Source organism: Corapipo altera, unplaced genomic scaffold, assembly GCF_003945725.1.
Source record: "Corapipo altera isolate COAL_440 unplaced genomic scaffold, ASM394572v1 78, whole genome shotgun sequence".
Lineage (NCBI taxonomy): Eukaryota > Metazoa > Chordata > Aves > Passeriformes > Pipridae > Corapipo > Corapipo altera.
In genome coordinates, this window is record NW_020884904.1 from 4140959 (window position 1) to 4152591 (window position 11633).

The following is an 11633-nucleotide window of genomic DNA, read 5'->3' on the forward strand; positions in this document are numbered from 1 at the left end:
GATATAAACTGAGGTGGCTCTGCTGACGTGCAGTTCTCAAGCCCTGCCTAGCCATCTTCTTACCCACCAGTGCAGAGTCATGCCATGGTCTTCATGAGGGTGGTTGAAGCACTGCTGGGTCAGAAACCAGTACGATTGATGATTTCCTTCTTCCTAACATGGTGGGTATCAGCCACAGAACATGAGCTCCTGTTTGTTTAGCTCTTAGTGTTGACATGTCCTACTCATATGATGCACAGTTTAATATGTGGAATGTTATATTTGAAAATTTATTTTTTAAATATCATATTTATGTGGGGTTTTTTTCGTAAAGTCTAAGCAATAAATTAAAAGGGATAAATAATTGGTAGACACACCACAATACACATTAATTTCTTGATGTTTTTATCATGTATGTAATGCAAAGTACCATTACCAGTTACTCCATCGTCACCATTTACACTGAGAATTAAAACTTACATATATAAAATGTTATTATGCAATACCTTAATTTTCTTCTGGTATCTTAGTTATCTCCATTATCACAAATGAGATACACTCTCTTCTACCAGCACCCCACCAAGGAAATGGTGTTCCCATGTAGTATGGGACAGGGTTCAGCACCACCTAGGAGGGATGCAAATGATATAACATGTGTGCTTGTAAGGCTGTAAAGAGCATTGAGGTGCTGCTGCAGCTGTTACAGTAAATGAGATTGCTGTTGACATGGCTTCCCACGAATTCCTATGATTTGTGAAAGATGATGTTGAACAGCCAATTATGTTATATTACTGCTGACTATGAAACAAGGATCTAATCTGAATCTCATTGATGCTAATGAACATTTTTACACCGACTTCAAAAGGTGCTGTTGGATCAAGCAGCAAATTATTTTCCTCCAGGGTATTTAAATTTTGATTGTGTCCCACAAAACTAGAATCTCTGGGGTCTAATGAGCAGTGCATAACTCTTGCCCTGTTACAAGGAAAACGTAGAGGCTGACATGGATGAAACAAGGTGGTTCTTTCCTTCTGCCAGCTATTTGACAGTTGCGACAAATTGTCTTCTGCCATGAGGTCCTAGTAGAGACTCAGTTGTTGGTACAGAGGGCAGGGTCAGCAGTATAAACTTTCAGAGCTTCAAAAAAAACTCCAACCACAAGGTGTTTCTATAAAGCACATATTTCTGGCCTACTTGAATCCAGCTGTGTGACTTTCAGGTCAGGAAGAGGAATTACAATACAATCTTAGCTAACTTTTGATTCTCCACAAAAGGTCTTAACAAAATTGGATGAGTTTTATATGAATATGTTAGCAGGGTGTAGAATAACTCTTTGCTTGCCTTCTTCTCACTGAACTGGTAGGTAGCCTTTCTAGTGTGAATAGAGGCCTTTTTTTTTTGTAATGAAAGACTTATGAAAATATAATAAGTGAATGGAAAGAGAAGCACAGCAAGTTCTGCATCTTTTCATTGATCTGTTATTTTTAGTAAATCACATGTAATCATAACACAAAATCCTTGAAATATGATGGGACAAAAATAATCAAAAATCAAGCTCAACCTGAAAATTAAAGGCATCGGCTCGCACAGTTCATGAAAGCAAGAACGTATTTTAGGCAGCCTAGTTAGCATACCACAATCTGTTTAGCAATGTAGTTAGCATACCACTGCATCTGGTGCAGTGCTCTGTTCCTTATTAATTTTCAATACATTTATTCACCTGCTTTATACTTCAGATCTGCGGGCTGCTGCCAGATGTGCTATGCCATTTCCTCGGATTGAGTCCAGGGTTTACTGTTCTACTCGCCTGATAACTGCAACTCTTTCAACACCTGCCCTTGCCCCAGGGAGGGGCAGAGGAGATGGGTGTTGGGAGGGCAGTTCAACATCCAGTGTGAACACGTGAGGCGAAAATTAATTATAGCATACACTATATGTGATAGAAATGAGTTACTGCCTAATTATGTCTCCTGTTTCCATTCAGATGATTTAATGCTTGTTGTGAGCCCTTGGGAATTCAGACACACTTTAAAGTTGTAATGAGTGCTATCATTATTGCTTTTGACAGTCATTGAGGTATAATTATCTGATCATATATTTAAAAAAAAAATCAAAACTTGTTATATATGAGTTTTAAACTGGCAAATTACAGAATAGTCACCTTAGGAGCGCAATTGCTCAGCTATTTTCTGTAGTGGCACTGCCATCTCCTGGAAAAACCGAAGTTGTGCTTCCAAATTTTTCACCTTGAAAGAAACTTTTCAAGAGCAAGGGAGAGGTCAAGTACAAAAGCCAACAAATTTAAAGCTTTAGGAGTTGCTAAGATGCCTGGTTTCAGCGTAGAAATTTTTTGTGTTCTTTGTTATTGCAGGATTTTGCTGAGGAGCAAGAATGGATGTGGTGTTTGGAGTGTTCTGGGCTACTTTTATCAAAAGGAGGTGGTAAGAATAACTAGATGCTCCAGCAGTTTGGTGTTTCTTTACAAAGCATAAGTTCCCTAAACACATAATGAATTGCCCATCAAGAAATTGCACACTATCACAGTCTGTTACCCAGAAACAGATGCTTTCTGATTATAGGATTTTATCAGTAAAGAGGTTTGTATTGCAGTTTTCATCTGAAAAGAGATGGCATTGTATATTTTTGTCCGCTTTCTTGGGCTTTCCTGAGCCACCCTGTGCTAATTAGCATTGACCATCCTACCAACTTACTAAAAAGGGGTTCTGGCTGTGGTTGAAGGATTTCTCCCAACTCCAGACACACCTCTCATGTCTCTAGGTGCTGTGTTAATTTTCTTACTCAGATTTTACATTTGTCCATATCCCCAGTTGTCCTCTGCCCCAGTACCAGGTTTTCCACCCAGTTTGGACTTTGGACTGCCATGTGTGACCTTCAGCTTGAAGGGGAACTGTAGTAAGAGCCACTCACACTCTTCCCAGGCTCAGCTTCACAGACTGGGTGCAAGGTCAGATGGAGGATGAAGATGTGGCTCTGCCCACAGTAGAGAGGGACTCTCTGCCTCAGCTCTCTTTTGCAGAAATGAGTAGGAGATGGGCACCCACATCTCATGTGGGGCTGCCCTTCCTCAGGAGACCGGCAGGTGAAGCACGTTGCTGCTCAGCTGTGCCATCTCACAAGCAGGGCTGAAATCCCCCTCCAGCTACTTTACCCCTACCTTTTCTGTTTGCACAGCCACAGGGCTGTGGGAAGACAGCTCTTGTTCCAGACAGTTTCTTAAGGCTTCCTCAAATTATGGATTTCCATTCAACTACAAAAGATTAAACCCTTCCTCACTTGCTTTTTTCACATCACCTATGAGACCATGCACTTTACACCACAGCCCCCAAATCAGAATACAATTCTAATTACTTTTGAATTTACCAGGCCTTGTTTTCAGGATATTTTCATATTTTCAGTGAAAACCAAGTGAGCTTTTTACCCAAATTCCATTTACAATTGCTGTCTCTCTGCTAGGTAGGAGCTATGTGTGAACTATTCATGTTTTATTATCCTCACTCTGCTGTAATGGTGGCCCATCACTCCTACATCTGCCTCAGCTGGGCCCATTCCCATCTCCGCAGTGCTGGAATACAGGTATGTTGGATGCTCAGTCAGCCAGCCACACACAGCTCCAAATGAACAGTTCCCTCTCCCATCACACTCTGTATGCTGCAGGGATGCTGACCTCAGAGACATCCAAAAATTGGATTCAAATATTTTTTTTCTGCCTGTGATGCATGTAAGATATCAAAGCTGCTGCAGAGGAAGTCGCTATAACTCGGTTGCCCAGCCTGTTCATTTCTTACTGTGCATAGTGTTGAATTGCTGTCTGAAATAATCCTGTGGATAGTAGGATTGTAGAAAGTGGCACCCACTCTCTTGACTATGGTCAAAGCAGAAGTAATGTCTGATCCGTTGAGGATTTTTCATTTACTAGAAACATTTAATCTGCTCTGCAAGACTTTTATATCATACCTTGTCACATAGACCTTTTTCTTAGACAAGAGAAGTTTCCTTTTAGGCAAGAAAACTTTTCCTGTGGTATTGTGGGATATGTGCACACCAAGTCCATTACTTGGTAGTCTCTTCCTACAACTGCACCACTGACAGATGAGGAACATTTGCACGTCTGCAAAGAGAAGAGAGGCAACAGACTCTTTTTCCTCCCTGCACACATTTATTCCCTTCAGCCAGCAATACTTTTCTCTCAGGCTTAGAGCAATGTTTGATATTAGTTTCACAATAAGCCTATCTGGAGACAACATCAGCAATGCAGAGTTTTTACCCAAGACAGATTGTGAAACCAAATTGCTTCTGTTTTTCTAAGTATTCAGATGGGCATCTGCCAAGATTCCTCAGTCATGAGATACTGCGAGTACAGTTCGAACTGGCCTCGTAAATACGGAAAGGAATTCCTACAGCACTCCAGAAATTTATTTCTGAAGAGCTCAGTTTTTCTAGCAAGTCATTATCCTCTCAGTTATTCTGTACTGAGTAGCCAACAGTGGCCTCAAAGCAAAAACACAAAACAGAAGCATTCTCAGCATCCTTTTTTTTTTTTTTGCATACGGCAAATGTTTTTAATAAGCTGAAAGCTACTGTTTGAGACCACCTGCAGTTCTCAGATGAAGCTCGAGGCTTCCTTGGTACTTCTGATGCTGTTTTGAACTTACGCACTCATTTTATGATCAGCTTTTCCTGGTGCCTGTTTTCAACAGAAATGCTTGTTTTAATTGGTGCTAATTTCACTCCAAAAGTAATGATTTTTTTGCAGTACAAAAATGGCTTTCTTAGAATCCTCTTTTCTATCACATGTGCTACGTACAGGTTGATGCTGTAACATAACCTTTCAATCACAGCATCCTCCTTTTCCTCAGGAACTCTGCAGGCACTGCTACTTCACATCATGCTCAACAGAACTAGATACACATTTATTCACCCTGACCCAAAAATTAGTAGAGTAATACAACCTGTTCTCTTTGTTCATTAGCCAACTGTCTGCCTGAGGGGGCTACTAAAGGGCTGAGCTCAGCAGAAACTCTGGGCACAATGAAAAGCTTCCTGTGGAAAATGTAAGTCTGGTGCTTCTGGTCTGTCAGCTCCAGCAGGAGCTGGGCAGACATGAGAGGCACAGAGAGCATTCACGGAGACACAGGCACAGATTTTCTGCCACAGCCATCCTGCAAGGGGCTCTTGCTGCAGCAGACACCAGGCTGTGGGGCTGAAACCTAGAAGACCCTTCTGGCAACTGGATCATTCCCCAGGTGACACTGAGATCAGCTGAATACAGGTACTTCAAAATCTCTGCACCAGGTGATGATTTGGCCCATTCTATGTAATCTATATTTTTTTTAATTTTTTTTTTTTTTAGCAAATGCTGTGTAGTTGTAGATGATTATCCTTAGAAAACAATGATTTATTCCTCTATGAAATATCTCTCTTTGTTTTTAGTCATGTGAGAACAAAATATTGGCAACTTCAGCCTACAAAACAGTTGATTGATTTTCTTTGAAAGTCTTTCTCTCTTGCCTGGCTTCCAGTAAAGCGAAGGCCCTGAAAGGCACAGCAGCTTTATAACAGACATAAATGTTTATGTCAGAGGTACCTGAAGGTAGCCACACAAATCCACTTTTCCAGTCCCTTTCTCACACAACTCCCAACTTTTCCATGGCCTTATTCTCCTTGGCTTTCCACAGTAAAAGATACCCCCCCATAAGTAGCATTTGGGTCTGGCAGTGTGGACCCAAAATAATTTTCCCCCGTTGAACACTGACAGTCCTGCCAGTCACAGTGTGCACGGAACGTGCCTCTAGAGACCACACCAGAAATGCTGACCCCAATTACAAACCCAGGAGATAATCCAGATTGCTTCTGTACTGGAGTTCTGTTGATGTCAGTGAGAATTTAGGTGCCCCCCAAACGTGCTGGAGTCCATCCAGGTGCACCTGTCAAAGACAGCAGGGCTCATCCTACATGTGGCTGTGCCTACAGCCACCAACAGAGCCAGGCTGTGGGAGGTTGGCACCTTTCCCCACACAGCATCTTCTCTAAGGGATGCTTTGCATCATAGTCAGCATGACAAACACCCCCTAAATTATCTATACCTGAACCACAATGAATTCAGGATGAGGAACTTTTATTTCTAAGTAAAGTGAAAGTTTTGCCTGGTAATGGATAAAATTGTAGTTTAACTGGCCCTAAAGGTGGCTGGCATGTAGTTAAGAGGCCATGTTCTCTAGTTCCTACTGTACTAAATGCATCCTCTAGCTGAAAGAAAACAGTGATTATCAGAAAGTCAATTGTCATTCTGCCTCTTTAGAAAAATTCCCATTAAAGATAAAGCCAATTTTAATTAGATTAAGTATCCAATTACTGTAATTACATTTTTTAAAAATTCACATCATGAGGATGACCCTTTTAAAAAGGGTTACAAGAATAATTAGTGTATTCATATTAACCAAAATGTATTGGATAATATTTATACCCAGAAGGCAAAGTACATTACACATATTTCACCTTTGGGGAAAGCTTGCAAATGTTTTGGCAGTGGTATGAATATTTATAGAGAAGAGCGTGCTTTAGCAAGATTATATGAGAAAGCATTTATATGCTCACAAATTTTTACCCAAGGGTAAAGTATACATAAAATGTAGTGCAGAGATTATGGATATGCAAAGTACGATTTAAGCACGGAATTTATATCAGTTTGTTTAATTAATTGGAGCAGAATACTACTTCCCTTATTTATTTTTTTTGGTGACAGAAGGGCCCACAGAATTCATCTGAACTTTCTTTCTGCTGATCAATGACACCAAGAAAGATGCAGAGAAAGGGTCTTTCCCCTGCAAAGCATCACCTTATCCATAGGTTAAGCCATCCTCTTCGATGTGTTCCTGATCACATTGTGTAAGCAATTCCATCTGCTACCTGATATTACCTGAACAACTCACCATGGAGCTGGAAAACATGCAGGCAGCCTCTAGTCAACACCTCTCATTTAGGGGCAAACCCTCCAGCTCTCAGCAAGAAGACTTGAAGATATGCCAAACAGGTTTGCTGATGCGCAGAAGACAAGAAACCACATCCACGTTCCAGGCTACCCACAGAAGGCACAGAGGATGTGACCCATTTTTGCTTCTTAGGTACAGCACCGGCTCAGCACTCGGCAAGGGCGGAAGCTGTGCCAGCCCTTGTGCTGTGCACAAAATCCTCACTGCAGAACAGAGAGCACAACACACCACAGAGACCCTCCCAGAGAACTCTGCTGGTGCAGCCCAGCCAGTGATTTTTGCCTGCTCTGCAGCTAATCAACAGATTTGGAATTACCAGATTTGGAATTACATTCTTCCTCATAAAAAAGCTCTCAGGCTTCGTACTGGTGTTTGCATTGACCTACTGCAGCAGCATCTGGTCCTTTGCTACTCAGATACTCTGCAGTAAGAAGGATGCTTGCAGCATGCACACAAACACCTCCCTCACTCAGGTGAGAGAAGCTGTGGTAGCACTGCTTCTGACAAGATTTAGATATATGAGGAGGCTCTTGTGTCAATGGTTAGTTTGATTAAGTTAAGAAATTTCTTCCTGATTTACATTTATATCAAAGATTGTTCATTTTTATAGCAATTTATATGTGGCCAATCAAGAATGAGCAGGCAAAAGAAAAAAAAGTCAGGCTTAAAATGATTCATTCAAGTTCTTCCACATTAATTTTCTCCTCACTGAGTTATCAGCAATCATTCTTGAGTATTCACGCCTTTCCTGGTTTTCAGAACTGTTGAATATTGCTCTACATAATCCAGAGTTTAGTATTCCTTAGGCCATAGACTGTGGCCCGTGCAGATCCTGACCTGTACATGTGAGAAAGGTTCTAGCTTCTGAAGATGGCCCTTCCCTTATGAAAGGAAAAAGTTAAAATAAGTTGCAAGTGCTTTTGCAAAGGGATGGTTGTTTCGATGCTCATAGTGCCAGAGTGGATAGCTGCATGAATGTGTACAACTCAACACTGTCCTTTGCTGGGTTTCAAGCTTTCTTGCAAAATAAATTAGCCCAAGAACATCCTTAGGGAAAAAGCATAAAAACAAGGGGAAAAAAACCCCAAGTACCTCTGATTCATACTGGATAAATTGCCTATTAAACTTTGTCCCACAATAAGGAGAAACTGGGAAAGTTGGCAAGCATGGGATAGCAGAAAGACAGGTAAGTGGGAGGAAGACGAGGGTTAAATAAATAGGAATAAAATTAAATTAGTTTCTAATATTGCCTTTCAGAAGTTCAAAATAAATAATTTGTTAGAGATTCCTACTGATACCTGCTGAATATCTATTACACCAGCTGGAGGGGATTTTGCCATGTAAGAGTTATTTCTGAATATTATAAAGGCTGTACTTATATCAGTTTGGAAACATAAGTCAAAGAAGACATTTAGCACTTACAAGAACACCGTTCTGTGAAAACATCTCTTTCCACATAATGGCAAACACAAGTCAAACAAATCTAAATACAGCGAAACCCACTTGACGAGACTGACTTTTGTGATGCCCACGTGAGCAATCAGGGTGTTCATGGTACTCAGGATATGGTCTGAAAAGCACATATTCAGATCAGAATATACTAATGGTATTTTCCCTTCCCAGAAGGAAGAATCATCTAAAACATTCTCTTGATCTTCTGTGTTATGATGCTGTTCTCAACATTGTTTTGTATGATTAGAAATAGAACTGGGTTCTACAGCAAGCTGAACCAGAAGAATTTCACCTGTGACTTCCACAGATGAAGGACCAGATCTGTCCTTATAGCGAAGTCCAAGAACCCTGGAGGAATTCTGTATTTGACTGTAGAAAAAAAAAAATGGGTTTTATCAAGTCTTCCTTTTTATTTTTTTTCAACGTAGCTCTTGATGATTGAATCTGTGCAATCTCTATGTATAATCCAGTATCAAGTTCCTTGCTTTGGCTTTTGAGCTGCTCCAGGCTTCTTGAGTGGCCATGGACCAAGTACCACACTGGGATCAGAAAGCTGATGATTCCACATGGAATGCTAATGCAGAGCATCAGTGTCCCCATTCCTCTTGGCTTTGAATGATGTGGGGAAAAAGCATTGAGAAAACTGCTGTAAGCATTTAATTTTTTCTTCCAGTGACCTTCCTAGGAACAAGATAAGAGCGGAAGGGCGATCTGCTTTATCCAAACCTAATCAGCAAGGAAGCCTCCAAGTATCAGCGTTTTGGATCAACTGGCTTGACGACACTTGGAATGGTGAAACCACCCTCTGACAGTGGCAGCTCATGCCTAGAAAGGCTCAGGAGGGAGAGCACCAGCTGCTCTCCCAGCTGCAGTGTCCTTCCTGCACATCCCAAGAGTTACAAGGGAAAGAGAAGGGATTCCAGGAGTGCTGTGCCAGGTCGGTGATGTTCTCCTTGTGGTCATAGAAACTTGTTTTCCTTTTGGCTTAAGGACTGATGCTTTGGGCAACTTCAGCATCATCAGATGCTGAAGATGATGGTCCTAAGCAACTGCAGTGTCTCACCACTGTATGATGCTAAAAAGCTTTTTCTCCTCAATGAAGAGACAAAAGTTGCTGCTTGTGGTAGCACACCCATTGCCAGAGAACAACAACATATTATCCATGACAGACAGAGGGAATTATTTGTTGTTAGTGAACTGATGACACATTTCTGATCAAGGTGACGCTCCTTTTGATGCCCCTGCCTGTTAACTTGGCCTCTGGAGGCATCAAGAGCTGCCGACAAGCTTAGGAAAGCGACAGACACTAAAACAACAGCTCCCACAATTCTTATTTCCAGGGACAGAGTGGGGACTCCCAGAAACCCTACTGTGAGGAGCCTGAGACCTGGTAACTGAGTGGTGGGTGAAGGAGCTGTGGAAGGGGACAGCCCAGCCGAGTAAGTTCATAAGGTTTGGTGGGGCCTGGCCGGGGGCTGCCACCTCCCCAGGGCTGAGGGGCTCAGTAAGATCGACTTCTGGAATTGTCCACCCGGTTCCAGCTGTTCAGTCAGTGGATATCTTTTTTTGAAGCAATTTAAGAGCCTGTGGTATTCTGCTGCCGTAGCGGTCTGCAGCGTTAGTCAAAGCAATTCTGCTCTCAGCTCAAGTCTAATTAAGGGTAGCTCTTGCGTAAAGTGAGTTAAATTCAGTAGTCACAGCCCAGACCCCATGGAAAATAGTCTAATTCAACTACAGTAATACAGTGTAATATAAATATAATGGAAATACAAAACCATATAATTTAATTTGACATGACTGGCAGTATTTTGCTTAAGTCGGTGAAAATGCACGAGTGCAAACACTGAACTTCCCTCTTCGATCTTTTAGCGTTAGTGTACTCGGAAGGACATTTCAGGATGACTTTGCACAGCAGCAACCCAAACAAACGCACTGAAATACGCATATTTCAAGCTCTCTTTTGAAAATATATGCACATTTATAATTTTTAAATGTCTTAGTTGCAGTAAATTGAATTAAGTGTGGTCTGTATTTTTCTACACTTTTCCTGTGTGCTCAAAGGAGGGAAACAAATCCACATGGAGAATCCAGGTGAGCCATGGCCTCAGACCAGTGCCTTTAGCCAAGAAGCTTTCCTGCCCCTGCAAGCCCAGCTGCCCCCCACCAGCAGTCCTGCCACAGGAAAGGTCCTGGCCCCTTCCCAGGCCAAGGGGAGCTGCAGGGACCAAAATGCTGCTGCTGCTGCCATCAGCTCCTGGCACAGCAGGACACGCAGAGCTTTGGGCATCCTGTGCCCACCTGCCCCATCCTGCCATCACTGCCAGCAGCAGAGACCAGCTGGGATCCTGCACAGCAGTGAAAGAAAGGGGGCAGTGTAGATATTTTTTTTTTTTCCTGCAGTAGGTTTGCAGTGCTACAGGTAAGGAGCGGGTGAGAGCCTGGGAAACACTTATGGGAGGTTAGGAAAATTCATAGAATCATGGGATGGTTTGAGTTGGAAGGGACCTTAAAGACTGTCTAGTTGCAACCCCCCTGCCATGGGCAGGGACACCTTTCCTTAGACCAGGTTGCTCAGAACCCCATCCAACCTGGCCTTGAACACTTCCAGGGTTGGGAGATCCACAGCTTCACTAGGCAACCTGTTCCAGTGTCTCACCACCCCCACAGCGAAGAATTTTTTCCCAATATCTAATCTAAACCTACTCTCTTCCAGTCTGAAGCCACTCTCCCTTGTCCTGTGCCCTCTCCGCCCTCTTCTGCTCTTCTGAGGTTCGGGGCATTTCCACAAGGACCCAAACCAAACCCAGACCCAGGGATCCCAACACTTTCATCCCGGCATCCCAACACCTTCATCCCAAGATCCCAACACCTTCACGCCAGGACCCCAACACCTTCATCCTGGAACCCCAGCACCTTCATCCCAGCATCCCAACACCTTCATCCCAGGATCCCAACACCTTCATCCTTTCATCTCAGGACCCCAACACCTTCATCCCGTTATCCCAACACCCTCACATCCCAAGACCCTCACATCCCAACACCCTCACCTCATTATCCCAACACACACACCTCGTTATCCCAACACCCTCACATCCCAACACCCACACCTCGTTATCCCAACACCCTCACATCCCAACCCCCTGACATCCCAACACCCTCACACCCCAACACCCTCACCTCGTTATCCCAACA

General features: G+C 42.7%; 1 protein-coding gene across 1 annotated transcript in view; it reads left to right on the forward strand.

Annotated features, from left to right (window-relative positions):
• LMO1 (LIM domain only 1) overlaps nt 1–2416 on the forward strand; it is a 94126-nt gene extending 91710 nt beyond the window's left edge. The window contains exon 7 of the mRNA XM_027651227.1: nt 2351–2416. The gene's annotated coding sequence lies outside the window, so the exon portion shown is untranslated. The remainder of the gene's footprint in view (nt 1–2350) is intronic.
• Nucleotides 2417–11633: the final 9217 nt, after the last annotated feature.